This window comes from Pseudophryne corroboree, chromosome 2 (genome assembly GCF_028390025.1).
Source record: "Pseudophryne corroboree isolate aPseCor3 chromosome 2, aPseCor3.hap2, whole genome shotgun sequence".
Lineage (NCBI taxonomy): Eukaryota > Metazoa > Chordata > Amphibia > Anura > Myobatrachidae > Pseudophryne > Pseudophryne corroboree.
Window position 1 is genome coordinate 840,261,568 of NC_086445.1, and position 22,206 is coordinate 840,283,773.

Sequence of the window (22,206 nt, forward strand, 5' to 3'; positions counted from 1 at the left end):
GGAAAGTGGGCTCTTCTTGGGCGGCTGCCCGAGGGGTCTCGGCATTACAGCTTTGCCGAGCAGCTACTTGGTCGGGTTCAAACACATTTGCTAAGTTCTACAAGTTTGATACCCTGGCTGAGGAGGACCTTGTGTTTGCCCATTCGATGCTGCAGAGTCATCCGCACTCTCCCGCCCGTTTGGGAGCTTTGGTATAATCCCCATGGTCCTTACGGAGTCCCCAGCATCCACTAGGACGTTAGAGAAAATAAGATTTTACTCACCGGTAAATCTATTTCTCGTAGTCCGTAGTGGATGCTGGGCGCCCGTTCCAAGTGCGGACTTTCTGCAATACGTGTATATAGTTATTGCTTAATAAAGGGTTATGTTATGTTGGCATCCATTGTTGATGCTCTGTTGTTGTTCATACTGTTGACTGGGTAAGTTTATCACAAGTTATACGGTGTGATTGGTGTGGCTGGTATGAGTCTTACCCTGGATTCCAAAATCCTTTCCTTGTAATGTCAGCTCTTCCGGGCACAGTTTCCTTAACTGAGGTCTGGAGGAGGGGCATAGAGGGAGGAGCCAGTGCACACCAGTAGTACTAAATCTTTCTTAGAGTGCCCAGTCTCCTGCGGAGCCCGTCTATTCCCCATGGTCCTTACGGAGTCCCCAGCATCCACTACGGACTACGAGAAATAGATTTACCGGTGAGTAAAATCTTATTAATAAATTTTTTATATATATATATATATATATATATAATATATAAAAATATTTTTATTTTATTTTTTAAATAAAATAACAAAAAAATTATTTTTTAACTAAAATCATTTGGGATAGGGTTACATTCATGTTCTTCACCTAATTCACTCATAAAAAACCCCCAACATTTTCGGAGCGGTTTTTGGCAAAATAAATTGTCAGTTAAGTGCTGGATGAAAGTCTAATGTAGAAAGTGACAATTGTAATAAATGATGATCTAATCTACCTAGCTCTTGAAAAGACCCAAACATGGAATTACACTTTAATATAATGGTAAAATGAGGTATCTGCTATTGGGCATTATGTTGTTGTAGTATACTAACCTGTAATAGTATAGATATGAACCACACATGTACTACTAAGGTTATTTCACTGCTGTTTAATAAATCCTAATTTATCGATTGAGGGGGCACAGCTTTACCTTTTTCATTCAGTTTGTGTAAGTGTGTCAACACCATTACATTTTGACAATTAGGGGGTATTTATCAAAGCTTGGATAGAGATAAAACTGTGAGAGATAAAGTACCAACCAATCAGCTCCTAGCTGTCATTTTTCAAACGCAGTCTGTAAAATGTAAGCCGGAAGCTGATTGGCTAGTACTTTATTTCTCTCAAGTTTATCCCTCCCCGAGTTTTCATAAATACCCCCTTAGTGTTTTACAAGGTCCTTCCATTTCTATATTGATTTTATTCAGTAGATATTAGATTTGACAGGTCCTGAGGATAAATGTCACTACTCTAACGACACTTTTTACTCTGGTGAAATAATTTCATAATGTGTCTTGATGCTTTATAACTGTCCGATTTGGCCACATGTATAGTTAGTTATACTGGATGAGCTGGGGCAGAGCAAACCAGTACTTGTTTGTACACTCAGAAAATGTGAAAACATAGGCCCATAGTAGTTAACGTAAACCGCTATTCTGCAGCAGGATACACAGGTTTCCACAGGGAAACATCAGGGTGTAAAGTGGATCTTGATCCAGAGGCACCAACAGGTAAAGCTTTAGCTGTCCCAGGATGCATAGGGGCCGCCTCTATAACCCCGCCTCCAGGCACTGAGCTCATTTTTGAGTTGGTGTCTGCAGCAGCAGGTCATTGAACAGGGGGGATTCGCTGAGCAGCCCTGAAATCTTTTCAACAAAGAAGATTTTCAGCTTTTATGACTGGGCTGGCAGTGCTGTATGTCAGAGTGACATTCAGCACTGCAGCTCCATCACCTCCCAAGCGGCGCTGCACACTCCCGTTGGTCTTGTTCCCGGGAATCTTGCGGCGGAGGCGTCCCGACTTAGGCATGGTCGCAGACTGCTGTTCTGGATCGCATGGCTGATACGGGTAAGAGGGTAGAGGGTCTCCTAGACGGGACCCGCCATTAAATCGTGTTGCGTCTGGGGAGACGGACCGCAGCGCTGGCGTAGACACTGTCACTGGGCAGGGACCCCACTAGACCACCAGGGCATTCGGAGCACAGGTCAGGTGTATTAACACCTGTTTAATAAGGCTCCACAGTACCTGCGGTGGAAGTCCAGTATAAAGGAGGCGGCGCTTGACCTGTAGCCCCTCCCTTGGCCCAGGGCGCCATCTCCTCATGGATTTCCTGCCCTGCACACTGCAGTGCAGCTTTATTGTAATAATAATTTCTGCATTGCATGTGGCTGTGTGCCTGTATCTGTTGTGTGGCTTCCCAAATATAACTGTCACTATATTCTGTACCCTGGGCTAGGTGTGTTTGGGTCTTACAGTATTTATATATCAATATAAGTATATTTCTACTGTGTTACAGTCACGTTATACCCTGTTTCTCTAACGTCCTAGTGGATGCTGGGGACTCCGTAAGGACCATGGGGAATAGACGGGCTCCGCAGGAGACTGGGCACTCTAAAGAAAGATTCAGTACTATCTGGTGTGCACTGGCTCCTCCCTCTATGCCCCTCCTCCAGACCTCAGTTAGAATCTGTGCCCGGCCAGAGCTGGGTGCTACTAGTGGGCTCTCCTGACCTTGCTAGAAAAGAAAGTATTTTGTCAGGTTTTTTAATTTCAGAGAGCTTCTGCTGGCAACAGACTCTCTGCTACGTGGTACTGAGGGGAGAGAAGCAAACCTACTCACTGCAGCTAAGTTGCGCTTCTTAGGCTACTGGACACCATTAGCTCCAGAGGGATCGAACACAGGTACCTAACCTTGATCGTCCGTTCCCGGAGCCGCGCCGCCGTCCCCCTCGCAGAGCCAGAAGTACAGAAGCAGCAGACGCAAGAAGACATCGAAATCGGCGGCAGAAGACTCCTGTCTTCACTTAAGGTAGCGCACAGCACTGCAGCTGTGCGCCATTGCTCCCACAGCACACCCACACACTCTGGTCACTGTAGGGTGCAGGGCGCAGGGGGGGGCGCCCTGGGCAGCAATTAAGATACCTGATGGCAAAAGTGTACATATATACAGTCAGGCACTGTATATATGTGCGAGCCCCCGCCATTTTTACACATGAGAAGCGGGACAGAAGCCCGCCGCTGAGGGGGCGGGGCCTTCTTCCTCAGCACACCAGCGCCATTTTCTCTTCACAGCTCCGCTGAAAGGACGCTCCCCAAGCTCTCCCCTGCAGTATACAGGTGCAATAGAGGGTAAAAAAGAGAGGGGGGGCACATAAATTTAGGCGCAGAGATATATATATATATAAAAACAGCAGCTACTGGGTAAACACTAAGGTACAGTGTAATCCCTGGGTTATATAGCGCTGGGGTGTGTGCTGGCATACTCTCTCTCTGTCTCCCCAAAAGCCTTTGTAGGGTCCTGTCCTCAGTCAGAGCGTTCCCTGTATGTGTGCGGTGTGTCGGTACGCCTGTGTCGAAGGATACGTGGAGGCAGAACAAGTGCAAATAGATGTGGTGTCGCCCCTGACGGGGCCGACACCTGATTGGATGGATATGTGGAAGGTGTTAAATGATAATGTAAGCTCCATACATAACAGATTGGATAAAGCTGTAGCCTTGGGACAGTCGGGGTCTCAACCCATGCCTGCTCCCACAGCGCAGAGGCCGTCAGGGTCTCAAAAGCGCCCAATATCCCAGTTAGTTGACACAGACGTCGACACGGAATCTGATTCCAGTGTCGATGACGATGATGCAAAGTTGCAGCCTAAAATGACTAAAGCCATCCGCTACATGATTGTGGCAATGAAGGATGTGTTACACATTTGAGGAAAATCCTGTCCCTGACAAGAGGATTTATATGTATGGGGAGAAAAAGCAAGAAGTGGCTTTTCCCCCGTCACATGAATTGAATGAATTATGTGAAAAAGCGTGGGATTCTCCTGATAGGAAGGTAGTAATTTCCAAGAGATTGCTGATGGCGTATCCTTTCCCGCCAACGGACAGGTTACGCTGGGAATCCTCCCCCAGGGTAGACAAGGCGTTGACATGCTTATCTAAGAAGGTGGCCCTGCCGTCTCAGGATACGGCCGCCCTAAAGGATCCTGCGGATAGAAAGCAGGAAGCTATCCTGAAGTCTGTCTACACACATTCTGGTACGCTGCGGAGGCCAGCAATTGCTTCGGCCTGGATGTGTAGTGCGGTAGCAGCATGGACGGATACTCTGTCTGAGGAGTTAGATACCCTGGACAGGGACTCTGTTCTAATGACCCTGGCACATATCAAGGACGCGGTCCTATATATGCGGGATGCCCAGAGGGACATTTGCCTGCTGGGCTCTAGAGTAAACGCAATGTCCATTTCTGCCAGAAGGGTCTTATGGACTCGGCAATGGACAGGGGATACCGACTCTAAAAAACACATGGAGGTTTTACCTTATAAGGGTGAGGAATTGTTTGGGGACGGTCTCTCAGACCTAGTTTCCACAGCTACGGCTGGGAAGTCAAATTTCTTGCCTTATGTCCCGCCACAGCCTAAGAAAGCACCGTATTACCAAATGCAGTCCTTTCGTTCGCAAAAGAGCAAGAAAGTCAGAGGTGCATCCTTTCTTGCCAGAGGCAGGGGTAGAGGAAAGAGGCTGCACCACGCAGCTAGTTCCCAGGAACAAAAGTCCTCCCCGGCTTCCACTAAATCCACCGCATGACGCTGGGGCTCCACAGGCGGAGCCAGGAGCCGTGGGGGCGCGTCTCCGACATTTCAGCCACCAGTGTGTTCGCTCACGGGTGGATCCTTGGGCTATACAAGTTGTGTCTCAGGGATACAAACTGGAATTCGAGGTGGTGACGCCCCCTCACCGTTACCTAAAATCGGCCTTGCCAGTTTCACCCATGGAAAGGGAGGTAGTGCTGGCAGCAATTCACAAGTTATACCTCCAGCAGGTGGTTGTAAAGGTTCCTCTCCTTCAACAGGGAAGGGGTTACTATTCCACTATGTTTGTAGTACCGAAACCGAACGGTTCGGTCAGACCCATCTTGAATTTAAAATCCCTGAACATTTATCTGAAGAAATTCAAGTTCAAAATGGAATCGCTCAGAGCGGTCATTGCAAGCCTGGAAGAGGGGGATTTTATGATGTCTCTGGACATCAAGTATGCTTACTTGCATGTCCCCATTTATCCACCTTATCAGGAGTACCTCAGATTTGTGGTACAGGACTGTCATTACCAATTCCAGACGTTGCCGTTTGGGCTCTCCACGGCACCGAGAATATTTACCAAGGTAATGGCGGAAATGATGGTGCTCCTGAGAAAGCAAGGAGTCACAATTATCCCATACTTGGACGATCTCCTCATAAAGGCGAGGTCCAGAGAGCAGTTGCTGATCAGCGTAGCACACTCTCAGGAAGTGTTGCAACAGCACGGCTGGATTCTGAATATCCCAAAATCGCAGCTGATTCCTACGACGCGTCTGCCCTTTCTGGGCATGATTCTGGACACAGACCAGAAGGTGGTGTTTCTCCCGGCGGAGAAGGCTCAGGAGCTCGTGACTCTAGTCAGAGACCTCTTAAAACCGAAACAGGTGTCGGTGCATCACTGCACGCGAGTCCTGGGAAAGATGGTGGCATCATACGAAGCCATTCCCTTCGGCAGGTTCCATGCGAGGATCTTTCAGTGGGATCTGTTGGACAAGTGGTCCGGATCGCATCTTCAGATGCATCGGCTGATTGCCCTGTCCCCCAGGGCCAGGGTGTCTCTTCTGTGGTGGCTGCAGAGTGCTCACCTTCTCGAGGGCCGCAGGTTCGGCATACAGGACTGGGTCCTGGTGACCACGGATGCGAGCCTCCAAGGTGTTTCTCCCGGCGGAGAAGGCTCAGGAGCTCGTGACTCTAGTCAGAGACCTCTTAAAACCGAAACAGGTGTCGGTGCATCACTGCACGCGAGTCCTGGGAAAGATGGTGGCATCATACGAAGCCATTACCTTCGGCAGGTTCCATGCGAGGATCTTTCAGTGGGATCTGTTGGACAAGTGGTCCGGATTGCATCTTCAGATGCATCGGCTGATCGCCCTGTCCCCCAGGGCCAGGGTGTCTCTTCTGTGGTGGCAGCAGAGTGCTCACCTTCTCGAGGGCCGCAGGTTCGGCATACAGGACTGGGTCCTGGTGACCACGGATGCGAGCCTCCGAGGATGGGGGGCAGTCACTCAGGGAAGAAACTTCCAAGGGTTGTGGTCAAGTCAGGAGGCTTGTCTGCACATAAATATCCTGAAACTAAGGGCCATATACAACGCCCTGAGTCAAGCGGAGCCTCTGCTTCGCAACCAACCGGTGCTGATTCAGTCAGACGACATCACCGCAGTGGCTCATGTAAACCGCCAGGGCGGCACAAGAAGCAGAGTGGCGATGGCGGAAGCCACCAGGATTCTTCGTTGGGCGGAGAATCACGTGCAAGCACTGTCAGCAGTGTTCATTCCTGGAGTGGACAACTGGGAAGCAGACTTCCTCAGCAGACACGACCTCCACCCGGGAGAGTGGGGACTTCATCAAGAAGTCTTCACGCAGATTGCAAGTCGGTGGGAACTGCCACAGGTGGACATGATGGCGTCCCGCCTCAACAAAAAGCTAAAAAGGTATTACGCCAGGTCAAGGGACCCTCAGGCGATAGCTGTGGACGCACTGGTAACACCGTGGGTGTTCCAGTCGGTCTATGTGTTTCCTCCTCTTCCTCTCATACCCAAGGTACTGAGAATCGTAAGGAAAAGAAGAGTGAAAACAATACTCATTGTTCCGGACTGGCCAAGAAGGACTTGGTAACCGGAACTGCAAGAAATGCTCACAGAGGAACCATGGCCTCTGCCTCTCAGACAGGACCTGTTGCAACAGGGGCCCTGTCTGTTCCAAGACTTACCGCGGCTGAGTTTGACGGCATGGCGGTTGAACGCCGAATCCTAGCAGAAACGGCCCTATCCATCTTCTTTCAAAAAGAACTGGCTTCACTGCCTGAGGTTCAGACGTTTGTTAAGGGAGTGCTACATATTCAGCCCCCTTTTGTGCCACCAGTGGCACCTTGGGATCTTAACGTGGTGTTGGATTTCCTGAAATCCCACTGGTTTGAGCCACTTAAGACCGTGGAACTAAAGTATCTCACGTGGAAAGTGGTCATGCTGTTGGCTTTAGCTTCAGCTAGGCGTGTGTCAGAATTGGCGGCTTTGTCATGTAAAAGCCCCTATCTGGTTTTCCATATGGACAGGGCAGAATTGCGGACTCGTCCGCAGTTTCTGCCAAAGGTGGTGTCATCTCTTCATTTGAACCAACCTATTGTGGTGCCTGCGGCTACTCGTGACTTGGAGGACTCCAAGTTGCTGGACGTAGTCTGGGCTTTGAAGATTTATGTAACCAGAACGGCTGGAGTCAGGAAAACTGACTCGCTGTTTATCCTGTATGCATCCAACAAGCTGGGTGCTCCTGCTTCAAAGCAAACTATTGCTCGCTGGATCTGTAACACGATTCAGCAGGCTCATTCTGCGGCGGGATTGCCGCAGCCGAAATCAGTGAAAGCCCATTCCACAAGGAAAGTGGGCTCTTCTTGGGCGGCTGCCCGAGGGGTCTCGGCATTACAGCTTTGCCGAGCTGCTACTTGGTCGGGTTCAAACACTTTTGCAAAATTCTACAGGTTTGATACCCTGGCTGAGGAGGACCTTGTGTTTGCCCATTCGGTGCTGCAGAGTCATCCGCACTCTCCCGCCCGTTTGGGAGCTTTGGTATAATCCCCATGGTCCTTACGGAGTCCCCAGCATCCACTAGGACGTCAGAGAAAATAAGAATTTACTCACCGGTAATTCTATTTCTCGTAGTCCGTAGTGGATGCTGGGCGCCCGTCCCAAGTGCGGACTTTCTGCAATACGTGTATATAGTTATTGCTTAACAAAGGGTTATGGTTATGTAGCATCGGTTGAGTGATGCTCAGTTGTTGTTCATACTGTTAACTGGGTAAGTTTATCATAAGTTGTACAGTGTGATTGGTGTGGCTGGTATGAGTCTTACCCTGGATTCCAAAATCCTTTCCTTGTAATGTCAGCTCTTCCGGGCACAGTTTCCTTAACTGAGGTCTGGAGGAGGGGCATAGAGGGAGGAGCCAGTGCACACCAGATGGTACTGAATCTTTCTTTAGCGTGCCCAGTCTCCTGCGGAGCCCATCTATTCCCCATGGTCCTTACGGAGTCCCCAGCATCCACTACGGACTACGAGAAATAGAATTACCGGTGAGTAAATTCTTATTTTTATCAAACAGGTTTTTGCTTTTGTCTGGCTTAATAACCATACTGTGGGGGTCATTCCGAGTTGATCGCTCGCTAGCTACTTTTTGCAGCCATTCAAATGCATAGTCGCCACCCACTGGGGAGTGTATTTTAGCTTTGCAAGTGTGCGAATGCCTGTGCAGCCGAGCACTACAAAAACAGTTTGTGCAGTTTCTGAGTAGGTCTGAACTTACTCAGCCGCTGCGATCACTTCAGCCTGTTCGGTCCCGGAATTGACGTCAGACACCTGCCCTGCAAATGCTGGAACACGCCTGCATTTTTCCAACCATTCCCTGAAAACGGTCAGTTGACACCCATAAACGCATTCTCCCTGTCAATCTTTATGCGATCGGCTGCGCGAATGGATTCTTCGTTAAATCCATCGCCCAGCAACGATCCGCTTTGTACCCATACAACGCGCCTGCGCATTGCGGTGCATACGCATGCTCAGTAGTGACCTGATCGCTGTGCTGCGAAAAACGGCAGTGTGCGATCAGGTCTGAATGACCCCCTGTGTTAGCCCATTTGTTGCATATATAATGTCTAACAGAAAGGGCAGTAACTCTGTGGAAGCTCCTGCATCATGCAGAGCATGCTCCAAGGATTTATCAGAGGGGGAAGTGTTGTATGATGGTCTGTGTACTGCTTGTCATGCACCTCCCAGTCAGTCCGTAGCCCCTGCCATTAGTCAGGAGCCTCCATGGGTGGCATTCACTACCCTGCTGCGTACTCTAGTGGAACGGCTTGTGTCCCCCTATGGGGCTGCCTGTGCCATTGCCCCCACAAATTGTGCCCATGGTTAATCCACCTTGGATGGAAAATTTGTCTATCCAACTGCAACAACTAATCCTGTTCCTGGCTAGACAGAAATCTACCTCTGGTCACTCCCGTGCCCCTGGTCCCTCTAAGCGGCTGCTTCCTCCTCACAGTCTACAAACCTCTCTGATTTCTCATCTTAAGAGGAGGGGAAGCATACGGTCCTGTCAGACACTGAATCCTGTGTTACTGATGAGGATTCTTCCTTACAAATTGATGTCCCTGCCCTGGTGGTTGCTCTTAAGCATATCCTTCAAATCACAGATGAGGAGAATGCCACTGCTATGACAAAGAAAACTGATAAGTTAAAACAGCAGAAGGTGGTTAAAACTGTTTACTTCATTCTGATCATTTAGTGGACATCAGACGGGATCCCTGGCCTAATCAAGGAAAGAAATTCCCTATATCCAAACGGGCCTTGGGTCGCTACCCTCTCCCTGCAGAGTTGTGTAACAGATGGGAGGTTCCGCTGCCGGTGGATTCTCATGTCATCTGCCTAGTGGTGTCGTCCACTCTGCTTGTTACCACTGTCGCCTCACTGAGGGAGCCGACAGATAAGCGTGTGGCGTGATGCCTGAAATCTGTATACTCCCTTACAGGGGCTATTCATAGACCCACTATAGCTGCCTCTTGGGTTGCAAAAGGTATTGAGGTGTGGGTTCAGGCGTTAGAGGAGGAGCTGCCCGAGGATATTTCTGACAATGCCAGACAATACCTGACTCACATTACCACCGCCCCTGATTACATTCAAGAGGCGTCTTCTGAGGCGGGAGTATTGGCAGCCAAGGCGTCAGCTATGTCTGTCCTGGCACGCCGCATACTGTGGTTGAGGTCGTGGAAAGTGGTCCTGGACTCCAAAAATACTTTGGGGGTCCTTCCCTTCACTAGGAATATTTTGTTTGGGGAAGATCTAAATAAAATTGTGTCTGAACTGGCAGCTGCTAAGACAGCTTTTCTCCTAACTCTTAATCCTTCTGCACAGAAGGCAAAGTGTACCACTTTTCGCTTGTTTCAGCTTCAAGGGAAAGCAAAGGTCAGACATACCCGAGACAATCTCGTGCTCCCAAAACCACCAAGCCCAAGGCGAAACAGTCCTGGGCAGCCTGTCAGCCTGCTGCATGATGGGGTGGGCCTCCCCCTGGTTACCCCAGGGTGGAATACCGACTTCTACAGTTCACCAAGGTCTGGTTAAAGACCACTTCAGAAGCATGGTTAATGGAAGTTGTCTCTCACGGGTATGCTGTCTCCTTCAAGAGACATCCCCCTTACCAGTTCTGCACTATGGCTCTCCCTTCAGATCTGTTGAAAGCGCAGGCTCTGCAAACGGTTGTAGGTTCCCTCCTGAGTACAGGAGTGGTTGTGCCAGTACCTCAGTCCCAGAGGGACAGAGGTTACTACTCGACCCTGATTCTGAAACCCAATGTGTTTTTCCAGCCTATGCTCAACCTCGAAACTCTGAACAAGTTTGTGAGTGTCCAAGTTTCTTATGGAAACGCTGTGCTCAATTGTGCTGGCTGTGGCACCCGGAGACGATATGATCAGCCATCTGCAACTGACGGTGAATTTCCTGCAAGCCCATGGTTTGGTAATAAATTGGTAGAAATCCTTGCTGGTCCCAGCTCAGAGCATGGGGCACTCTTGGGGACACACACAGTCAGAGACTGTTCCTGTCTCCAGGCAAAGTCCTGAAACTTCAGGACAGGATAAGACACTTAATTCGTTGCCCCAGGGTGTCGATACACTCGACGATGCAAGTCCTTGGCCTGATGGTGTCATCTTTTGACATGGTAAAGTACGCTCAATTTCACTCTCGTCCTCTGCAATGGTTGCTCCTGTCAAAGTGGGACGGCTTACCTCATCGGATCAGATATCAGATGGACTCGTTGACTCCGGAGGTTCGTCTATTGCTGTCCTGGTGGTTACAGGACCAACAATTGTGCAGGGGCCGTCCATTCTGGATCCCCAACTGGGTCCTACTGACAACGGATGCCAGTCTGCGGGGATGAGGGGTGGTGTTGGAGCAACAATTGTTTCAGGGTTGTTGGACCATGGAGGAATCATTCCTCCCAATCAACGTTCTGAATCTGAGGGCAGTGTTCAATGCAGTATCCCTTGCCCTGCCTCTGGTATGGAACAGGCCTGTTCGGGTACAGTCAGACAACGGCACCACGGTGGCATTCATAAACCATCAAGGCAGCACTCAAAGCCGCATGGCAATGATGTAAGTGTCAAAAATCCTTTGTTGGGCGGAACGCCATCTGCCAGCCATATCGGCAGTGTTCATTCTGGGCGTCCTAAACTGGGAAGCGGACTTCCTCAGTTGCCAGGACGTTCACGAGAGTGGAGCCTTCATCCAGAAGTCTTTCAACTCCTGGTGGACAGGTGGGGCCTACCAGACGTAGACCTCATGGCGTCTCGACACAATCACAAGGTTCCGGTCTTCGGATCACGAACTAGGGATCCTCAGGCATTCATGGATGCACTAATGATTCCATGGAACTTTCGCTGTCTTACATATTCCCTCCGGTGTCACTCCTGCCCAGGGTACTGCGGAAGTTCAAGCAAGAAGGAGGAATGCTAAAAAAGTTATACATATTCAGCCTCCCTATGTTCCCCCTATGGCTACATGGGATCTGTCTGTTGTGCTGAATGCCCTACAAGAGTCTCCCTTTGAACCTCTTGAATCTGTGGACCTCAAATGGCTGACAGCCATGTTCCTGTTCTTGCTGGCTAATGCCTCTGCAAGACAGGTGTCGGACTTAGGTGCTTTGTCCCGTTGTCCACCCTTTCTGATTTTTCACCGTGACCGGGGAGTTCTACGAACTCGACCAGGTTATTTGCCTAAGGTGGTGTCATCTTTTCACCTTAACCAAGAGATTGTGCTTCTGGGCTTTAGCTCTTCAGACTTGTCAGCAAAAGAACATTCTTTGGATGTGGTTAGGGCTCTCTTGTCTATGTGGAGAGGACTGCCTCTATCAGGCGGTCAGATGCCCTCTTTGTCCAGTTTGGTTTCCACAACCGTGGCTGGCCTGCGAACAAGCAAACCTTGGCCAGATGGATTAGAATGGTGATTGCACAAGCTTATGTGCAGGCTGGACTCCAAGCTCCTGCTGTGATTAAGACCCATTCTACTCGGTCTGTTTGATCTTCTTGGGCGGCCAGCTGTGGCGTTTCCGCAGAACAATTGTGCAAGGCGGCTACGTGGTCATCAGTGAACACGTTTCTTAGGTTCTATGCCAATGATTTTCAACCTTTTTTTACTCGCGGCACACCAAACAATATTTTAAAATTCCCAAGGCACACCATCAGTTCCCCACAGAAAAAAAAACAAAAAACACACATTGGCCCTCACAGTAAAAATAAAATTCCACACATACATTGGCCTACACAGAAAAAACAATCACATTGCTCCCCACATAAATCATGTTGTTCCCTACATAAATCCTATTGCTCCCCCCATAAATCCATAAATCTTTATTCTACCCACATAAATCCTATTGTTCCCCACAGGAGAAATAAATTAACAAATATTAGCCTCTCCCGGTCAGCTGTCCTACTCCCTGTTCCTCAGTGGCGTGGGTTGTTCATAGTGGAGTGCTGCAAATACTGAGCAGCGGGCGGTCGAGCAGGTGTGGATGAGGGTGGGCAAGGAAAGCTGTGTATGCAGGCGGGAACTGGAAGATGTGTATGCAGGATGGTGGGCTGGCTGGGTGGTGATACGCGACGGCCGTGACCTATGATATCACACCGCCGCGTCTTCAAGGCATAGGTCACGGCCAGAGCCCGACTGAACCTCTAAGAAGAGCCCGGGCCAACAGTTCACTCTGAAGGTGCATGAAGCTGCTCTGGCTCCGCGGCACACTTTGCAACTGGTCACGGCACACTGGTTGAAAAAGCCTGTTCTATACCTTTGATACCTTCGCCTCCCAGGATGCTTCCTTTGGACGCAAGATTCTCACATCCGCTACGACGCGTCCCCTCCCTTGAGGAACTGCTTTAGGACATCCCCGATGTTTCTCTGTGGAAACCTGTGTAACCTGCTGCAGAAAAGAAGTGTTTTGGTAGACTTATCATTGTTAACACTTTTTCTACGAAGTACACAGGGTTCCACAGGGCACCCACCCTGACGCACCTAGCTTCTTTGGGTTTTTATGGCATTAGCCACTGATACCTTCTCCTGTTGTGAGAATGTGTTCTTATGTGACTAACATCTGCCTTCTCTCTTGCCTGCTCCTGCATTGGACTGGTTATCAAAACTGTGCTCTCAGTGTCTGGATGCGGGGTTATAGAGGAGGGTCCTATGCATCCTGGGACAGCTAAAGCTTTACCTGTTGGTGCCTCTGGATCAAGATCCACTCTACACACCGATGTTTCCCTATGGAACCCTGTGTACTTCACAGAAAAAAGTGTTAACAATGGTAAGTCTAACATAACACTTCTTTTTCCAATGTGCCTAATAAAAATTCTCTCTAAAAAAAAAAAGAAAGGTTGTTATTGGGTTTCATGGAAGTTTAGTATACATGCATGCTATGCTATCAAGCAAATTACTAAATATTGCCTTTGGTGTTGCACCTTGCCATCTTAACATGAGATCATTGAAATGGTGGGTGATTTTAATGTACAGGAAGCTGAGTTATCAATTCTAGGACTAGAAATAAAGGGATTTTTTTTTTTAAGGCTCCTGCTTATTGATTTTTATACATAGATTCCATTTGAGGTTTGACAGTCCTTGGCTCAGATAAGCTCATTATGCACTGATATATTCTGTGCATTTATTTTTTGTACGCTTGATATATTTTAATAAATTCCCTTTTTTTATTTTGTTTGTTTACATATACTGCACTATATTTTTTGTCACTTGTTTTTTCTGCATTTAAGCGAAACCAGTGAAGCTGAGATTGGGCACTGGTAGTTATCTATCACAAAGCACATATACCCAAGGAAATTCTTTGGGTTCATTTATGGTACATGTGGTCATTCTATTTCTATATTTTAGAAGTCACTACTGTATTGCACTAGGAGGCACCACCTCGTGCCTTTTGTTTTAATAAATATATATATATATATATATACACACACACACACACACACACACACACACACACACACACACACACACACACACACGTGATTCGGCACCCAGTAAATTATGTAACATTGCAGTGCTCCGTTGCCTTCCTCCACAGCAATGTCAGATTTCCAAAATCCCAAAGGATACAGGCGGCACTCAGTCTTCTTATGAACTTTATTTCTGTACGTTTCGGGGACACGGCCCCTTTGTCAGGAGATAGCATACAAATGCACAAACACAGTTTAAAAAGCCTCCACACAGAGGAAACACACCTGACACGAGTAGGTGATTAAGACACTACAACAGATACAAAGGATGGTAGCTGAAAGAGCTCAAACAGGTAACAATACAAAAGATAATACAAAATAACATATTACTTACAAAGTACACACAAAACCTAGAATAACAAAAAATACAAAAACTTACTAGTTTGTTACTAAATAAACATTTACAAAAAGCAATGAAGACCAAGGCTCTCATTTAAACCTCTTGGTGAGACTACCTAAAGACTGTATCCCCTTTGCCTCACATTGTAGCAATCGCTTAGAGCAGGCATTCCCAACCACGGGCCTCAAGGCACACTAGCTTAAAAAACACGGGTAAATGCACGGACGCGCGCATTTACCCGTGTTTTTTGCAAGTGTAAAAGGGTCCCCCCGCAAAAACCCGGATCAAGTGACCCGTGAATCCTACCCGGGTAGCTACCTGGGTAGGACACGGGAATGATCCGGGTAGGGTTGTAGTGTAAACAGGAGCCGTGTCGATGCGACACGGCTCCCGTTTACATTGTATGGAAGGGCGGCGCTGGGAGATGATGTGATCTCCCAGCGCCGCCCCTGCAATATGCCGGGTTGGTGACTGCTGATGGGAAAGGGGCTGAGCACGGGTCGCAGCAGGGCAGCTCCCGTGTCAGGCTCCTGGCTGCGACCCGTGCTCGCAGGTGGAAAAGGGGTATGACAGTGCATGTTTTAGTGATATCCAGCCTTCAGTACAGGGGACTTACTTAGTAGCTGAGCTATTTTGATTTAACCATCTGTGCTGCAGCCTCGATATCACTAAAACCTGCACTGTTGGTGTGCCTTGAGGACCGTGGTTGGGAATGCCTGGCTTAGAGGAATCTACACCTCTAATGGAGGGTGGTATGTGATCAATTATTTTATAGCGATTAGAGCAGTGGTTCTCAGACTCGGTCCTCAGGACCCCACACAGTGCATGTTTGCAGGTAACCCAGCAGGTGCACAGGTGTATTAATTACTCACTGACACATTTTAAAAGGTCTACAGGTGGAGCTAATTATTTCACTTGTGATTCTGAGAGGAGACCTGCAAAACATGCACTGTGTGGGGTCCTGAGGACCGAGTTTGAGAACCTGTGGATTAGAGGATAAGTTATGTCTGTCCTGAACAAAATGGCTCACTGGAACCATAGAGGATGGCCGCGCGTATCGAAGAGTGGTGCAGCGCCATCCTCTCTTTAAACTGTGGCTCGGGTTTTTCTATATAATACATGGACAGGATATCATGTAAGCAATGTGAGTTGAAGTCCATGCCAATCTATGTCTGATCATGAATCTTTTGCCAGTATGCGGATGGCAAAAGGTATTGCCAGTCAGAATGTAACCGCAAGTAGTACAACCTAAACATTACAGCAGGCATTCCCAACCTCTGTCCTCCAGGCATACTGACAGTCCAGGTTTTAGTGGTATCCATGCTTGCGCACAGGTGACTGTATTAGTACCTCAATTATTTTGATGTAAAGGTGCATACACACAGTGAGATATTGACTATCTCCAATTTTGACTTTGAGATTTCCCCTGAACTCCCCGGAGCCAAGAACCACCAATACTGACTATCTTTACTTCAGATTTTGACTGTGAGAGTTTGACTAAGTGTCAATTTTGACTATACTATGTACTAGATTGTACACAATATAGTCAAGATTGACTTGCCTGCGCAATCTGTCTTTTCTTGCGATACCGACCCCACGGGAGCGCACTTCGGTATTGCAAGCGATTTGCACTAACTTTCCTTACTATTTTGACTGGATAGTCAAAATTGTAAGGTTACATCGCACTGTGTGTATACACTGTAAGTATCTGTGCTGAAGCCTGGATATTACCAAAACCTGCACTGTTAGTGTGCCTAGAGGACCGATGTTGGGAATGCCTGATTTAAAGCAACCTGGCTTGCTACTAAAAAAATGTTTAGAGTGAGTAGAATTTAGATCAGTGACCTCAAGTTTCATAACAGAGTCCCCTAAATTCTTGCTCTATTGGAAACTAGGTAATAAATGGTTATTTCAGTAGGGGAAAGTCATTATCACTTTTCACAATTGGCCACAAATTGCCAGTATTTTGTACCAATTTTGAACTTTGGAATTAAATTGATGAAAGGCCCCCATACATCAGCAATCACACAAAAAAAACAACAATTTGCAGATTCTGTGAATTTTTTACCAGATTTATAGATTCCCCAATCCACCAATCTGCGCCCATACATTACAGGCCTAATTCAGACCTAGTCGCAGCAGCAAATTTGTTCTCTAATGGGAAAAACCATGTGCACTGCAGGGGGGCAGATATAACATGTGCAGAGAGAGTTAGATTTGGGTGGGGTGTGTTCAAACTGAAATCTAAATTGCAGTGTAAAAATAAAGCAGCCAGTATTTACCCTACACATGTTATATCTGCCCCCTTCCCACCTGCAGTGCACATGTATGCTGTGATCAGGTCTGAATTAGGCCCATTGTTCAATGATTTGCAGATTTTTAGCAAATCCAGATCTGCTAATCTTGAAAGGCTCATCAGTGTACTAGAAACGGTCTGCAAATCTGCTGATTGTTACCATACAATAGCAATCTATATCCCCAATTGATCTGTGAAATTCATGTTGGACAACCTGATTTACAAATCCCAATCACTTTATGGTTGGAACCTGCAATCTGTGACCCCATACATTGCAGATTTATTGACATAGGGGGTAATTCCAAGTTGATCGCAGCAGGATTTTTGATAGCAATTGGGCAAAACCATGTGCACTGCAGGGGAGGCAGATATAACATGTGCAGAAAGAGTTAGATTTGGGTGGATTATTTTATTTCTGTGCAGGGTAAATACTGGCTGCTTTATTTTTACACTGCAAATTAGATTGCAGATTGAACACACCCCACCCAAATCTAACTCTCTCTGCACATGTTATATCTGCCTCCCCTGCGGTGCACATGGTTTTGCCCAATAGCTAACAAAAATCCTGCTGCGATCAACTTGGAATTACCCCCATAGTCGTCTGCAAAACTCCAAATTTCCCCGGTTGATTGCTAATACATGCCTTTAGGGTGAAGTTTAAATAATGCATCACAAGGCTGAATTAATGCTTTAACTCTTGCTATTTCTAGTTACTTGCATTTATACCCTGTTTTTAAAGCTGGCCATACATTAGAACGATTTTAGAGACAATTACACGATTTTGATAAATCCATTGAAATTGTGCAAATCGTTCTGTATTCACAAACGATAATGATCCGATGCGTGGTCCTGCGGGTCGTTTGTTGTTTCTTCAGATCTTACCTGCAGCACGTAACATCTGAAGTTATTGTCAACGACAGCATACTCCTGGATGTGGCCATTCCTCAGATCTTTAGCAAGATCTTAAAGATCTATCTTATGTGTATGCAGTATATCATGAGTCCGGGACTGTCGTGTTCAGGGGAAATCGTTAGTGACATTGCTTGTTTGCAATTTGTTCTAATGTATGGCTAGCTTAAGGCTGGTATTCAATTACCCGTGATCATTGATCACGGTTATTGTGTTGCTGGGGACTATTATTCATTTATTTGATTTTTATTTTTTTTCCCAACCCCATGGGTTTTGTCAGCCAATTTGTTTTTAAATTTAATACCGCAGGTATCGGGAGTGCACATACCCGCAGTAATTCGAAATTCGTCATGAGTTCCACGTAAGTTTTTGCATCCAAAATCATGCCTGAAATTGAATACGCCCCCATGTCAGTCATGTTAATGTTTTAACTTGTTTTGGTTTTCCTGTCCCGAGTGACAGCTACTTAAGGGGACTACTCATGGAGCGATAATCTAAGCAATCTGACTAGATTGCTTAGATTTTAAGCATGATCGCTCCGTGTGTACCCCTAACAGCGTTAGCGCATCGCTATCGCTGCTGCTAGATTGGCCTTTATGCAGGCCAATCTAGCAGGTCGCTCATTTCACCTGCTGGGTGAAATGAGCGGCCCCCCGTCCTCCCCCGCACGCTCAGCACACATCTCTCCCACGTCGATTTAAATTAAATTGCCTGACAGTGGGGAAGAGGGGTGTGCTTAATAGTTTTAAATTAATTTCTCCCTGCACACTTACCTTTAGTAATGCTGCCGGCTGTTTCTTGTGTGTGTTAGTGATGTTCTGGTAGTGTGGTTCTGAGCTGTAATGTCACAGCCCTCTTCCTTCATGTCACTGAGATAGAGAAACACCAGCTAGCAACATCACTGACATTGTCCATTGTAAAAATGGCTTTTTATTTTGACATAATTACTTACAATACAACAGTTCTAAAGTTGAAAATGAGAGGGTTTTTTTTGGGGGGAGGTTCTTTACAACAAATGTAGCTTTTGACAAACCGCTGCATGCATTTGTTCCATGTTTTTAGATCTGTTTGTAAGTGGTGTTGTCATGGACAGTTTGTGAGGTATAAAAGGCACCAGTGCAGACCACAAGATGGATAATGCAGGTGTTATAAATGATTGATGACCGAGCCAGATGAGGGATAGGCTCATGAAAATGCTATTGAATGTTGCCAAGTGCAAAACAATGATTTGATGACATGATCACAAAGAAGTGCTGTATTAATTGCAAATTGCTTAAAAGTACAATAAGTACACAATGTGCTTGGTTTACAGTAGATAGCAGATCCTGTGATATTACTTTTATAGACAGATGATTGGAATTATTACAGCTGACACTGCTATATAAAATTTAAAAATGGAATGTACAAAATATTTTTATACTGTACTTTTCTCTAACGTCCTAGTGGATGCTGGGGACTCCGAAAGGACCATGGGGAATAGCGGCTCCGCAGGAGACTGGGCACAAAGTAAAAGCGTTAGGACTAGCTGGTGTGCACTGGCTCCTCCCCCTATGACCCTCCTCCAAGCCTCAGTTAGATTTTGTGCCCGAACGAGAAGGGTGCAATCTAGGTGGCTCTCCTGAGCTGCTTAGAGTAAAAGTTTAAATAGGTTTTTTATTTTCAGTGAGACCTGCTGGCAACAGGCTCACTGCATCGAGGGACTTAGGGGAGAGAAACGAACTCACCTGCGTGCAGAGTAGATTGGGTTTCTTAGGCTACTGGACATTAGCTCCAGAGGGACGATCACAGGCCCAGCCATGGATGGGTCCCGGAGCCGCGCCGCCGGCCCCCTTACAGATGCTGAAGCAAGAAGAGGTCCATAAATCGGCGGCAGAAGACTTTCCTGTCTTCATAAGGTAGCGCACAGCACTGCAGCTGTGCGCCATTGCTCTCAGCACACTTCACACTCCGGTCACTGAGGGTGCAGGACGCTGGGGGGGGGCGTCCTGGGAAGCAATGAATTTACCTTAGTTGGCGAAAAATACATCACATATAGCTCCTGGGCTATATGGATGTATTTAACCCCTGCCAGTTTTCCAGAAAAAAGCGGGAGAAGAGCCCGCCGTGAAGGGGGCGGGGCCTATCTCCTCAGCACACAGCGCCATTTTTCCCACACAGCTCCGCTGGTAGGAAGGCTCCCAGAATCTCCCCTGCATCCTGCAACTACAGAAACAGGGTAAAAAAGAGAGGGGGGCACTTATTTGGCAAAATAACAGATATAAGCAGCTATAAGGGATAGACACTTATTGTAAGGTTGTCCCTATACATATATAGCGCTCTGGTGTGTGCTGGCAAACTCTCCCTCTGTCTCCCCAAAGGGCTAAGTGGGTCCTGTCCTCTATCAGAGCATTCCCTGTGTGTGTGCTGGGTGTCGGTACGTGTGTGTCGACATGTATGAGGAGGAAAATGATGTGGAGGCGGAGCAATTGCCTATAATGGTGATGTCACCCCCTAGGGAGTCGACACCTGAATGGATGGCCGTAATTAAGGAATTACGTGACAGTGTCGGCACGTTACAGAAAACTGTTGACGACATGAGACAGCCGGCAGCTCAGTTAGTGCCTGTCCAGGCGTCTCAAACACCGTCAGGGGCTATTAAACGCCCATTACCTCAGTGGGTCGACACGGACCCAGACACAGACACTGACTCCAGTGTCGACGGTGAAGAAACAAACGTATTTTCCAGTACGGCCACACGTTACATGATCACGGCAATGAAGGAGGTTTTGCACATCTCTGATACTGCAAGTACCACAAAAAGGGGTATTATGTGGGGTGTGAAAAAACTACCCGTAGTTTTTCCTGAATCAGATGAATTGAATGAAGTGTGTGATGAAGCGTGGGTTACCCCCGACAGAAAACTGCTAATTTCTAAAAAATTATTGGCACTATATCCCTTCCCACCAGAGGTTAGGGCTCGTTGGGAAACACCCCCTAGGGTGGATAAGGCGCTCACATGCTTATCAAAACAAGTGGCGTTACCGTCTCCAGAAACGGCCGCCCTTAAGGAGCCAGCAGATAGGAGGCTGGAAAATATCCTTAAAAGTATATACACACATACTGGTGTTATACTGCGACCAGCAATCGCCTCAGCCTGGATGTGCAGTGCTGGGGTGGCTTGGTCGGATTCCCTGACTGAAAATATTGATACCCTGGACAGGGACAATATATTATTGACTATAGAGCATTTAAAGGATGCATTCCTATATATGCGAGATGCACAGAGAGACATTTGCACTCTGGCATCAAGAGTAAGTGCGATGTCCATTTCTGCCAGAAGAGGATTATGGACGCGACAGTGGTCAGGGGATGCGGATTCCAAACGGCATATGGAAGTATTGCCGTATAAAGGGGAGGAGTTATTTGGGGGCGGTCTATCGGACCTGGTGGCCACGGCAACGGCTGGGAAATCCACCTTTTTACCCCAAGTCACCTCGCAGCAGAAAAAGATACCGCCTTTTCAGGCTCAGTCCTTTCGTCCCCATAAGGGCAAGCGGGCAAAAGGCCACTCATATCTGCCCCGGGGCAGAGGAAGGGGAAAAAGACTACAACAGACAGCTTCTTCCCACGACCAGAAGCCCTCCCCCGCTTCTGCCAAGTCCTCAGCATGACGCTGGGGCCTTACAAGCGGACTCAGGCACGGTGGGGGCCCGTCTCAAGAATTTCAGCGCGCAGTGGGCTCACTCGCAAGTGGACCCCTGGATCCTGCAGGTAGTATCTCAGGGGTACAAATTGGAATTCGAGACGTCTCCCCCTCGCCGGTTCTTGAAGTCTGCTTTACCAACGTCTACCCCCGTCAGGGAGGCGGTATTGGAAGCCATTCACAAGCTGTATTCCCAGCAAGTGATAATCAAGGTACCCCTCCTACAACAGGGAAAGGGGTATTACTCCACGCTGTTTGTGGTACCGAAGCCGGACGGCTCGGTGAGACCCATTTTAAATCTGAAAACCTTGAACACTTACATAAAAAGGTTCAAGTTCAAGATGGAGTCACTCAGAGCTGTGATAGCGAACCTGGAAGAAGGGGACTACATGGTGTCTCTGGACATCAAGGATGCTTACCTACATGTCCCAATTTGCCCTTCTCACCAAGGGTACCTCAGGTTTGTGGTACAGATCTGTCACTATCAGTTTCAGACGCTGCCGTTTGGATTGTCCACGGCACCCCGGGTCTTTACCAAGGTAATGGCCGAAATGATGATTCTTCTTCGAAGAAAAGGCGTCTTAATTATCCCTTACTTGGACGATCTCCTGATAAGGGCACGGTCCAGAGAACAGTTAGAGGTCGG

General features: G+C 47.6%; 1 protein-coding gene and 1 long non-coding RNA gene across 4 annotated transcripts in view; one reads left to right on the forward strand and one right to left on the reverse strand.

Moving 5' to 3' along the window:
- Nucleotides 1-17,992, reverse strand: part of LOC135049838 (uncharacterized) — a 46,173-nt gene extending 28,181 nt beyond the window's left edge. The window contains exon 1 of the long non-coding RNA XR_010241489.1: nucleotides 17,852-17,992. This is a non-coding gene — a long non-coding RNA (uncharacterized LOC135049838). The remainder of the gene's footprint in view (nucleotides 1-17,851) is intronic.
- The window catches only part of MBTPS2 (membrane bound transcription factor peptidase, site 2), a 354,709-nt gene that overhangs the window by 133,282 nt on the left and 199,221 nt on the right, over nucleotides 1-22,206 (forward strand). The window lies entirely within an intron of this gene.